The sequence below is a fragment of the Arachis stenosperma genome, chromosome 8, assembly GCF_014773155.1.
Source record: "Arachis stenosperma cultivar V10309 chromosome 8, arast.V10309.gnm1.PFL2, whole genome shotgun sequence".
Taxonomy (NCBI): Eukaryota; Viridiplantae; Streptophyta; class Magnoliopsida; order Fabales; family Fabaceae; genus Arachis; species Arachis stenosperma.
The window spans coordinates 22,312,227-22,325,662 of NC_080384.1; the positions used below are offsets into that span (position 1 = coordinate 22,312,227).

A 13,436-nucleotide genomic window follows, 5' to 3' on the forward strand; every position below is an offset into this window, starting at 1 on the left:
GATCAATCGGGCACCCATCAGCATGCCAGTTGATGATTGGATTTTTGACGGTTTAGAATTTTACTAATGAAATCTCGTTGTAAAGTATAGTTTCTAAACCAAACAATAATCCTTTCATACAAAAAGTTGTTTGTCACTAGTACAAACCCCTAAAATTTATAAACCGAAGTATTGGACCTCGGGTCATTCTCCCTAGGAATTGTAATGAAGTGTCTTGTTATTGGTTGTGAGTTATTTTGGGGTTTTGATAAGAAGCATGAAAGATAAATGGCAAGAAAGTAAATTAAGGCCTAAAAAGGTCTTGGCAAGGGTTAGTGGTCAAGGATCTCTATCCTAATCACTAACCACAATATGAGAATTGGCAAGGATTAATCTCACTAAATCATCCTCTAACTAGTAGTAAAGGAAAGTCAAATGAGCTATATCAATCCTAGTCCATAAGTCCTAACTCTCCACTAATTCAATTAGTGAGAACTAGAGTCAATGGCTCCCAATCATCAATCACTTGGACATTAGTAACACAAGAGGTCCTAAGTTACCTTTCCAAGCCAAGAGTATAAAATTCTACTCTAAAATCCAACCAAGCATTTCATCAAACACTTGGAAGGCATAAAAGGAAAACATAGTAAATCAACAACAAGAACAAAAATCTAACAACAATTATTGCAAAGAATTAACAACAACAATTAAAGGAAACAAGATCTACATGAATTACCTCTTATTGAATTGAAAGAAAATGGAAGGAACAATAGTAGATCTACAACAAAACATAAGAACAACATAAAGGAAATTACAACAAAAGAATGGAAGAAGAATGTAACAACAAGGAATTGAAAGGATAGAAGTAGAAGAAGATGAATTAAATTCTAGATCTAAGAACTAAACCTAATCCTAATCCTAATCCTAGAGAGAAGTGAGAGCTTCTCTCTCTAGAAACTACTTCTAAACTAATCCTAATGAGTGGGAATGAACTCCTGTCCCTTTGCTCTTCAATCCTTGACTTTAAATAGCATCCTTGGCGCCAAAGTTGGTTGGGATTGGGCCCCACAACCCTTGGGAATTCGTTGGCCAAGTTTTTATTAAAAAATCATAAACCAACACCGACGCGTACGCGCACATCACGCGTACGCGTCCATGGGGTAATTCGCAAGGTGCGCGCAAGCGCCAGGTGTGCGCGCGCGTCCATGGGCGAGTTCAACTTCTTTGACTTTCCATGATTTCTCTACTTTGCATGCTTTCCTCTTCACTCCTTTGATCCATTCCTAGCCTTTTCAACCTGAAATCACTAACAAATATATCAAGGCAACTTATGGAATCAAAGGTGAATGAAAATCATCAAATTAAGGGTTTAAAAGCATGTTTTCACATCTAGGTACAAATAAGGAGACAATCACAAAACCATGCTATTTCATTGAATACATGTGGGTAAAAGGTGATAAAATCTCTTAAAATCAATACAAGATAAACCGTCAAAATGGGGTTTATCACCGGTCCCGACCTTGTGGCAGCAAATGTGGCATTACTCGCAGAAAATCAGCGAATGGCTGAGCCATTAGCCACCTTGCAGAATAAAGGTGAAAGGAAAAATGTCAACAAAGAAGTAAACACTGATCAGCAAGACGAACACCAATCAGAGTCCAATGCCAAAACGGAGGAAAAAACCCCGAAGACCGGGAGGGGGCGAGCTAACCCATTTTCTGAAGAAATTATGAGCTTTAAGATGCCTCAAAACTTCACGCTCCCTATGACGCTGGTACCTTATAAAGGGATCGGAGATCCTAATATTCATGTTACTAAATTTGAGTCTATGATGTTCCTCAATAGTGACTCCGATCTCATATTATGCCGTTCTTTTCCTACTTTTTTGGATGGTGCTGCGCTGTTGTGGTTTTCTAATTTGCCTGCATGTTCAATAACGAGTTTCGACGACTTCTCCAAGCTCTTTATTAATCAGTTCGCGGCCTCCAAGATTTATGTACGAGACTCAGACTATCTCAGTACTATCAAACAAGGAACGCACGAGAGCCTGAAGGACTATATGACTTGCTTCACGACGGCGGCTATGGAGATCCCTGACCTTAATCCAGAAGTCCAACTGCACGCCATAAAGAGTGGTTTGCACCCAGGGAAATTCCAAGAAGCAATAGCAGTAGCAGTAGCAAAGCCAAAGACATTGGAGGAGTTTCGAGAAAAAGCGACTGGGCAAATCGAAATAGAAGAATTACGAGAAAATCGGAGGAGTGAAAGGCAGCCGAACAAAAGGGACGAGGATAGGCCAACTGCCAAAGACTCTAAGAAGCCCTTCAGGCTAACACCCAAATATGACTCGTTGATGAGCGGATAATTTATACGCTTTTTGGCATTGTTTTTAGGTAGTTTTTAGTAAGTTCAAGCTACTTTTAGGGATGTTTTCATTAGTTTTTATGTTAAATTCACATTTCTGGACTTTACTATGAGTTTGTGTGTTTTTCTGTGATTTCAGGTAAATTCTGACTGAAATTGAGGGACTTGAGCAAAACTCTGAAAAAGGCTGACAAAAGGACTGCTGATGCTGTTGGAATCTGACCTCCCTGCACTCAAAATGGATTTTCTGGAGCTACAGAACTCCAAATGGCGCGCTCTCAACGGCGTTGGAAAGTAGACATCCAGAGCTTTCCAGCAATATATAATAGTCCATACTTTATTCGAATAATGACGACGTAACTTGGCGTTGAACGCCAAGTACATGCTGCTATCCGAAGTTAAACGCCAGAAAAACGTCATGATCCGGAGTTGAACGCCCAAAACACATCATAACTCGAAATTCAACTCCAAGAGAAGCCTCAGCTCGTGGATTGATCAAGCTCAGCCCAAACATACACCAAGTGGGCCCCGGAAGTGGATTTATGCATCAATTACTTACTCATGTAAACCCTAGGAGCTAGTTTATTATAAATAGAACTATTTAACTATCATAATTTTATCCTGGATTGTATTTTGATCTAGTGATCACGTTTTGGGGGCTGGCCTCTCGGCCATGCCTGAACCTTTCACTTATGTATTTTCAACGGTGGAGTTTCTGCACACCATAGATTAAGGGTGTGGAGCTCTGCTGTACCTCAAAGATTAATGAAGTTCTATTTTCTCTTATTCAATTCTCTATCTTATTCTTATTCCAAGATATTCATTCGTACTCAAGAACATGATGAATGATGATGAGTTAGATAACCCTCATTATTATTCTCACCTATGAACACACGTGATTGACAACCACTTCCGTTCTGCGTGCAACAAGGCTTGAATGTGTATCTCTTAGATTCCCCAACAGAATCTTCGTGGTATAAGTTAGATAGATGGCGGCATTCATGAGGATCCGGAAAGTCTAAACCTTGTCTATGGTATTCCGAGTAGGATTCTAGGATTGAATGACTGTGACGAGCTTCAAACCTGTAACCTGCTGGGCGTTAGTGACAGACGCAAAAGAGGGATTCTATTCCAGTAGGGGAGGGAACCGACCGGTGATTGGCCGTACTGTGACAGAGTGCGTGAGCATTAGCTTTCACTGCGAGGATGGGATGTAGCCACTGACAACGGTGATGCCCTACACAAAGCTTGCCATGGAAAGGAGTAAGAAGGATTGGAAGAGAGAATAGTGAAGCAGAGTTTCAAAGAGGAGCACAGCATCTCCATACGCTTATCTGAAATTCCCACTCTTGATTTACATAAGTATTTCTATCCTTTTTATTATTCTTATTTTATTATTTGAATCTAATCAAGTATCATGTTTAATCCGCCTGACTGAGATCTACAAGGTGACTATAGCTTGCTTCATACCAACAATCTCTGTGGATTCGACCCTTACTCACGTAAGGTATTACTTGGACGACCCAGTACACTTGCTGGTTAGTTGAACGAGACTGTGAAGTTGATTTTACCCCATGGTATTGTGCACCAAGTTTTTGGAGCCATTACCGGGGATTGTTTCGAATTAGAAAAGAAGGAATCACAATTTCGTCCACCAAGTTTTTGGCGCCGTTGCCGGGGATTGTTCGAGTATGGATAACTGACGGTTCATCTTGTTGCTCAGATTAGGTAATTTTTATTTTATTAAAAAAAATTTTTTTTTTCGAAAATCTTTTCAAAATCTTCTCCCTATTTTCGAAAATTATTCAAAAAAATTTCTTTTATATGCATTCTAGAGTTTCATGAAACATGTTGAAGCCTGGCTGGCTGTAAAGCCATGTCTAAATTCTTTTGGACTGAGGCTTCCTCTTCACATGCTTGAACTATGTATTCTAAAGCTTGGCTGGCCATTGGCCATGTCTAGTGTCTTGGACTGGAGCTTTCATTGAAAGCTTGGCTGGCTATTAAGCCATGTCTAATTCCTGGACCGGAGCTTTAGACTAACATTGCATGATTCCTGGAATTCATATTAAAAATTTTGAATTTCTTATTTTCCTTTTCTTATATGTTTTTCGAAAAAATCAAATAAAATACAAAAAAATTAGAAAAATCATAAAAATCAAAAATATTTTGTGTTTCTTGTTTGAGTCTTTTGTCAAGTCATAAGTTTGGTGTCAATTGCATGTTCATCTTTTTCTTGCATAAATTTTTCGAAAAATTCATGCATTCATAGCATTCATCATGATCTTCAAGTTGTTCTTGATGAACTTTCTTGTTTGATCTTCATATTTTCTTGTTTTGTGTTGTATGGTGTTTTTCATATGCATTCTTGCATTCATAGAGTCTAAACATGAAAAATTTCTAAGTTTGGTGTCTTGCATGTTTTCTTTTCTTGAAAATTTTTCAAAAATATGTTCTTGATGTTCATCATGATCTTCAAAGTGTTCTTGGTGTTCATCTTGACATTCATAGTGTTCTTGCATGCATCATGTGTTTTGATTCAAAATTTTCATGCATTGAGTATTTTTAGTGTTATTCTCTCTCATCAAAAAAAAAAATTTAAAAATCAAAAAAATATCTTATCTTTTTAAATCTTATCTTTTTAAAATCTTTTTCAAAAATCATATCTTTTCCATTTTTTCATCATTTTCGAAAATTTCAAAAATCTTTTTCAAAATATTTTCAAAATCTTTTTCTTATCTTTACATCATATTTTCGAAAATTGCATCAAAAATTAATGTTTTGATTCAAAAATTTCAAGTTTGTTACTTTCTTGTTAAGAAAGATTCAAATTTTAAGTTCTAGAATCATATCTTGTGATTTCTTGTGAGTCAAGTCATTAATTGTGATTTTAAAATTCAAATCTTTTTCAAAACTAACTTCAATAATATCTTTTCAAAAATATCTTTTCAATCTTATCTTTTCAAAAATCATATCTTTTTATCATATCTTTTATATCATATCTTTTTCAAAATTTTATCTTTTTCAAAAATTTGATTTTAAAATATCTTTTCTAACTTCTTATCCTCTTATCTTTTCAAATTTGAATTTAACATCTTTTTCAACTAACTAATTAATTTTTTTGTTTGTTTCTTATCTTTTTCAAAACCACCTAACTACTTTTCCCTCTCTAATTTTCGAAAATACCTCCCTCTTTTTCAAAAATTCTTTTTAATTCATTAATTGTTTCAAATTTTAGTTTTAATTTTCGAAAATTACTAACCCATTTTTCAAAATTATTTTCGAAAATTCTCCTTCCCTTTTCTTATTTTATTTAATTAATTATTTACTAACACTTCTCTTCACTTCTCTTCATCTAAAAATCCGAACCATTCTCCTTTCCTTATCCCCTTTCTTTCTTCTACTAACAATAAGGAACCTCTTTACTGTGACATAGAGGATTCCTCTTTCTTTTCTTGTTCTCTTCTTCCCCATATGAGCAGGAACAAGGAAAAAGGCTTTCAAAAAAAAAAAAAAGAGAAAAAGGAAAGACAAAAAGCTTCCACCTCCAAGTCATGGGAGATGGAAAGACTAAAATATAAGCCGTCATAGCTCAGTGGTAGAACATGTGGCTGCAAATCAAGAGATTCCTGAGATACCTCAGGGGATAAGTGGTCCTCCACACAAATATTGGAAGCAACTAAGGGGAGGAACACCAAAATTACTATGAATCATTCAACAGAAGCAAGGAAGAGACATAGAGAAGCTCAAAGAGCACCATTGGACCTTCAAGAAGGCGCCACCCTCACTCAGGTGGATTCATTCCTTGTTCTTTATTTCTTTCTATTTTTCGGTTTTTAGTATTATGTTTATCTATGTTTTGTGTCTTTATTTCATGATCATTAGTATATAACCATGCCTTAAAGCTATGAATAAATTCCATTAATCCTTCACTTCTCTTAAAAAAAAAATGTTTTAATTCAAAAGAACAAGAAGTACATAAATTTCGAAATTATCCTTGAATTTAATTTAATTATATTGATGTGGTGACAATACTTTTTGTTTTCTGAATGAATGCTTGAACAGTGCATATGTCTTTCGATCTTGTTGTTCATGAATGTTAAAATTGTTGGCTCTTGAAAGAATGATGAACAAAGAGAAATGTTATTGAGGATCTGAAAAATCATGAAATTGCTTCTTGAAGCAAGAAAAAGCAGTGAAAAAGAAGAAGCATTCGAAAAAAAAAATATGGCTAAAAAGAGTATATAGAAAAAGAAGGAGCAGTAGAAAAAGCCAATAGCCCTTAAAACCAAAAGGCAAGGGTAAAAAGGATCCAAGGCTTTGAGCATCAATGGATAAGAGGGCCCAAGGAAATAAAATCCAGGCCTAAGCGGCTAAATCAAGCTGTCCCTAACCATGTGCTTGTGTCATGAAGGTCCAAGTAAAAAGCTTGAGACTGAGTGGTTAAAGTCGTGATCCAAGGCAAAAGAGTGTGCTTAAGAGCTCTGGACACCACTAACTGGGGACTTTAGCAAAGCTAAGTCACAATCTGAAAAGGTTCACCCAGTTATGTGTCTGTGGCATTTATGTATCCGGTGGTAATACTGGAAAACAAAGTGCTTAGGGCCACAGCCAAGACTCATAAGTAGCTGTGTTCAAGAATCAACATGCTTAACTAGGAAAGTCAATAACACTATCCGAAATTCTAAGTTCCTAGAGAAGCCAATCATTCTGAACTTCAAAGGAAAAAGTGAGATGCCAAAACTGTTCAGAAGCAAAAAGCTAAAAGACCCGCTCATTTAATTATAATTAATATTCATTGATATTCTGGAATTTATAGTATATTCTCTTCTTTTTATCCTATTTGATTTTCAGTTGCTTGGGGACAAGCAACAATTTAAGTTTGGTGTTGTGATGAGCGGATAATTTATACGCTTTTTGGCATTGTTTTTAGGTAGTTTTTAGTAAGTTCAAGCTACTTTTAGGGATGTTTTCATTAGTTTTTATGTTAAATTCACATTTCTGGACTTTACTATGAGTTTGTGTGTTTTTCTGTGATTTCAGGTAAATTCTGACTGAAATTGAGGGACTTGAGCAAAACTCTGAAAAAGGCTGACAAAAGGACTGCTGATGCTGTTGGAATCTGACCTCCCTGCACTCAAAATGGATTTTCTGGAGCTACAGAACTCCAAATGGCGCGCTCTTAACGGCGTTGGAAAGTAGACATCCAGATCTTTCCAGCAATATATAATAGTCCATACTTTATTCGAAGAATGACGACGTAACTTGGCGTTGAACGCCAAGTACATGCTGCTATCCGAAGTTAAACGCCAGAAAAACGTCATGATCCGGAGTTGAACGCCCAAAACACATCATAACTCGAAATTCAACTCCAAGAGAAGCCTCAGCTCGTGGATTGATCAAGCTCAGCCCAAACATACACCAAGTGGGCCCCGGAAGTGGATTTATGCATCAATTACTTACTCATGTAAACCCTAGGAGCTAGTTTATTATAAATAGAACTATTTAACTATCATAATTTTATCCTGGATTGTATTTTGATCTAGTGATCACGTTTTGGGGGCTGGCCTCTCGGCCATGCCTGAACCTTTCACTTATGTATTTTCAACGGTGGAGTTTCTGCACACCATAGATTAAGGGTGTGGAGCTCTGCTGTACCTCAAGATTAATGAAGTTCTATTTTCTCTTATTCAATTCTCTATCTTATTCTTATTCCAAGATATTTATTCGTACTCAAGAACATGATGAATGATGATGAGTTAGATAACCCTCATTATTATTCTCACCTATGAACACACGTGATTGACAACCACTTCCGTTCTGCGTGCAACAAGGCTTGAATGTGTATCTCTTAGATTCCCCAACAGAATCTTCGTGGTATAAGTTAGATAGATGGCGGCATTCATGAGGATCCGGAAAGTCTAAACCTTGTCTATGGTATTCCGAGTAGGATTCTAGGATTGAATGACTGTGACGAGCTTCAAACCTGTAACCTGCTGGGCGTTAGTGACAGACGCAAAAGAGGGATTCTATTCCAGTAGGGGAGGGAACCGACCGGTGATTGGCCGTACTGTGACAGAGTGCGTGAGCATTAGCTTTCACTGCGAGGATGGGATGTAGCCACTGACAACGGTGATGCCCTACACAAAGCTTGCCATGGAAAGGAGTAAGAAGGATTGGAAGAGAGAATAGTGAAGTAGAGTTTCAAAGAGGAGCACAGCATCTCCATACGCTTATCTGAAATTCCCACTCTTGATTTACATAAGTATTTCTATCCTTTTTATTATTCTTATTTTATTATTTGAATCTAATCAAGTATCATGTTTAATCCGCCTGACTGAGATCTACAAGGTGACCATAGCTTGCTTCATACCAACAATCTCTGTGGATTCGACCCTTACTCACGTAAGGTATTACTTGGACGACCCAGTACACTTGCTGGTTAGTTGAACGAGACTGTGAAGTTGATTTTACCCCATGGTATTGTGCACCAAGTTTTTGGAGCCATTACCGGGGATTGTTTCGAGTTGGAAAAGAAGGAATCACAATTTCGTCCACCACTCGTACACCAGATTCAACGCCAGGAGAGAAGACATCATCAAGGAGATACTACATAACAAACTGATAAAGCCACCGAGCAGAGCCGGCTCATACCAAGACCAACGTTATATGGACAAATCCAAACGCTACGCCTTTCATCAGAAGTTCGGCCACACCACTGATGAATATGTAGTCACAAAGGACCTCTTGGAAAGACTAGCAAGACAAGGGCACCTAGACAAGTACATCAGTAGCAAAACAAGGGGGACCTCCGACGACCCTAGCGATCGATGCCAAGAGCGAGCTTCGCACACCTTGGATAAAGCCAGAGCCCAACCCCCACCGACCAGGGGAATCATCAATTGCATCTCTGGGGGATTCGCAAGCGGAGGTGAAACCAGTTCAGCGCGAAAGCGACGATACAGGGATATGCTAACACTCCAGCGAACGGCCGATGTATCGACAGCCAAACCGAGAATACCTAACATATATTTCAAACAGTCAGACTGTCAAACCAACTCAGATAATCTGGACGACTTCGTAATGATCTCCATTCAAGCAGGGGACCTCCTAGTGAAGAAAGCCCTCCTCGACGTCGGCAGTAGTGCCGACGTCCTTTTTTATTCAAATTTCAAAAAGATAAAGCTCAGCGAACGAACCCTGCTACCCTCTACGGGGGAGCTGATCGGATTTTCAGGGGAGCGCGTGTCAATTCTCGGTAGCATTTGGCTAAAGACGACCTTAGGCGAACATCCCATGAGCAAAACCAAGGACGTGCAGTTCCTCGTAGTCGATTGCATTAGCCCATACAATATTATTTTGGGTAGACCTTTTCTAAATTCTTTTGGTGCCATTGTTTCCACGCTTCATTTATGTGTCAAATTCCAGGTACAAGAGGACCAAATAGCCACCATACATTCCGACCACATTGAAGCTCGCAAGTGTTACAATGAAAGCTTGAAAATCAGAACAGATATTCGGCAAAGACCTAGGCCAACCTAAAGCACATACAACGTCGCTAACATATCGGGCATTGCCGAGCTCGATCCACGAGGAGATCTCCATGACAAGCCAGCACCAATAGACGAGCTTGAAAAGGTATAATTGGATAACAATGTTAACCACTACACTCACATCAGCTCTTCTCTCCTTTCAGGAACAAAACAAAAGATAACAAGCCTACTTCGGCAAAATGCCGATCTCTTTGCCTGGACACCAGCAGATATGCCCGACATTGACCCGAACCTCATATGCCACAAATTGCAAATTGATCCAAGGGCACGACCTGTCTCCCAAAAGAAACGAAACATGGGAGCCGAGAAGCGCGCAGCATGTCTCGAGGAAACCCAGAAGCTCATCCGAGCAGGATTCATAGAAGAGCTCCGATTCACAACGTGGCTATCAAACGTGGTTATGGTAAGAAAGGCCTCAGGTAAGTGGCGAATGTGCGTAGATTTCACTAACTTGAACAAAGCATGCCCCAAGGATGCCTGTCCACTCCCATGCATAGATAAATTGGTAGATAATGCATCAGGATATAATGTTTTAAGTTTTTTAGACGCATATTCTGGCTATAATCAGATATTAATGCATCCAAAAGATAAGGATAAGACAGCTTTCATAACTGAACTGGAAAATTACTGTTATACTGTTATGCCTTTTGGCCTTAAGAATGCAGGGGCTACCTACCAACGCCTCATGGACAAAGTCTTCAACAAACAAATAGGGAAAAATCTGGAGGTATATGTTGACGACATGGTCGTCAAAAGTCAACAAGAGCACACCCATGATGCCGACCTAGAAAAAGTGTTCGGTCAGTTAAGGAAACACAACATGCGACTCAACTCGGAGAAGTGCGCCTTTGGAGTTAAGGGGGGAAAGTTCTTAGGCTTCATGCTGACATCAAGAGGCATCGAGGCAAATCCCGAAAAATGTGAAGCGATCATTAACATGAGACATCCCTGAACAGTAAAGGAGGTCCAGAGACTAAATGGAAGGCTGGTGATGAGCGGATATTTTATACGCTTTTTGGGGGTAATTTCATGTAGATTTTAGTATGTTTTAATTAGTTTTTAGTAGAATATTATTAGTTTTTAGGCAAAAATCATATTTCTAGACTTTACTATGAGTTTGTGTGTTTTTCTGTGATTTCAGGTATTTTCTGGCTGAAATTGAGGGAGCTGAGCAAAAATCTGAGTTAGGCTGAAAAAGGACTGCTGATGCTGTTGGATCCTGACCTCCCTGCACTCGAAATGGATTTTCTGGAGCTACAGGAGTCCAATTGGCGCGCTCTCAACGGCGTTGGAAATTAGACATCCAGAGCTTTCCAGCAATATATAATAGTCTATACTTTGCACGAGAATAGACGACGTAACTTGGCGTTGAACGCCAAGTACATGTTGCTGTCTGGAGTTAAACGCCAGAAAAACGTCATGATCCGGAGTTGAACGCCCAAAACACGTCATAACTTGGAGTTTAACTCCAAGAAAAGCCTCTACTCGTGGATAGCTTTAGTCTCAGCCCCAGCACATACCAAGTGGGCCCCAGAAGTGGATTTCTGCACCAATTATCTTAGTTTACTCATATTCTGTAAACCTAGGTTATTAGTTTGCTATTTAAACAACTTTTAGAGAATCATTTTGTACCTCATGACATTTTCAGATCTGAATTACATACTTTTTGACGGCATGAGTCTCTAAACTCCATTGTTGGGGGTGAGGAGCTCTGCGGCGTCTCGATGATTTAATACAATTTCTTTGTTTTCTATTCAAACACGCTTGTTCTTATCTAAGATGTTCATTCGCGCTTAATTATGGAGAAGGTGATGATCCGTGACACTCATCACCTTTCTCAATTCATGAACGTGTGCCTGACAACCACCTCCGTTCTACATCAGATTGAATGGGTATCTCTTAGATTCCTTAATCAGAATCTTCGTGGTATAAGCCGGATTGATGGCGGCATTCATGAGAATCCGAAAAGTCTAAACCTTGTCTGTGGTATTCCGAGTAGGATTCTGGGATTGAATGACTGTGATGAGCTTCAAACTCCTGAAGGCTGGGCGTTAGTGACAGACGCAAAAGAATCAATGGATTCTATTCCAACCTGATTGAGAACCGACAGATGATTAGCCGTGCTGTGACAGAGCATAGGAACGTTTTCACTGAGAGGATGGGAGGTAGCCATTGACAACGGTGACACCCTACATAGAGCTTGCCATGGAAGGAACCTTGCGTGTGGGAAGAGGATTTCAAGGAAAAGTAGAAATTCAAAGGATAAAGCATCTCCAAAACTCCAACATGTTTCTCATTACTGCACAACAAGTAACACTGTTATTCTCTTTTATTTTTATAATCAAATCTGGTAATTTCACTTTTAATCCTATTGGCCTCCTGACTAAGATTAATAAAATAAACATTGATTGCTTCAAGCCAATAATCTCCGTGGGATCGACCCTTACTCACGTAAGGTATTACTTGGACGACCCAGTGCACTTGCTGGTTAGTTGTGCGAATCACAAATTCGTGCACCAAGTTTTTGGCGCCGTTGCCGGGGATTATTTGAGTTTGAACAACTAAAGGTTTATTTTATCTCTTAGATTAGGAATAATCTATTTTTATTATTTTTATTGTTATAGAGTCATCAAATTCTGATAGGATAGTTTCTTTTCAAAAATTTCTTTTCAAAAATATTATTTTTCTTTATTAATTGTTAATTTTTCGTGAGTTTAGTGTCTTGTTCTAAGTTTGGTGTTAATTGCATATTTTATATTTTATATTTTCTTTAAAAAAATTTTCGTGTTAGTGTTCTAGGTTCTTCCTTGATCTTCAAAATTGTTCTTGTTCACTTTTCTTGGTTGATCTTTAATTTTTTTTTTCTCTTGCTTTGTGTCTTTTCTTGTTTCACTTGTGTTCTTTTTAAAGCATTAACTGGAATATTCAGAACAAGTGTTATATTTACTCCCAATTGGCTAGAGTATTGGTTTATATTCTTGATAATTGGGTATACGCTTTGGAACCTTTTTCAAAATTAATTTTTCTTGATTTAATCTTGTGCCAAACTTTAAGTTTGGTGTTTTCTTGTTAATCTTTCATAATTTTCGAAAATTTTATTAAAGTTTTCTAAAAATTTTAAGTTTGGTGTTCTTCCTTTTTTTCTTGGTGTTCTTGTGAATCTTCAAGGTGTTCTTGAGTTTTTCTTGTGTCTTGATCTTAAAATTTTTAAGTTTGGTGTTCCTTGGTGTTTTCCCTCCAAAAATTTTCGAAAATAAGGAGCACTAGATCTAAAATTTTAAGTCTTGTGTCTTTTGTGTGTTTTTCTCTTTCATCATAAAAATCCAAAATTCAAAAAAAAAATTTATATTTTCTAACTAATTTTAAAACTACATTTTCAAATTTTTTTTCAAACTTCAATTTCAAAATTTTTCGAAAAAAAAAATTTTCATAAAATAATTTTAATTTTTATATTCCATTTCTATTTATTCCACTTCTATAAAATAAAAAAAAATATTTTTTTCAACATATAAATTATCTCTTGTATTCCATTATGGAAGT

General features: G+C 37.7%; 1 pseudogene; it reads left to right on the forward strand.

The window, feature by feature from the left end:
• Window positions 1–13,436, forward strand: part of LOC130945605 (UDP-glycosyltransferase 73C6-like) — a 56,209-nt pseudogene that overhangs the window by 12,481 nt on the left and 30,292 nt on the right.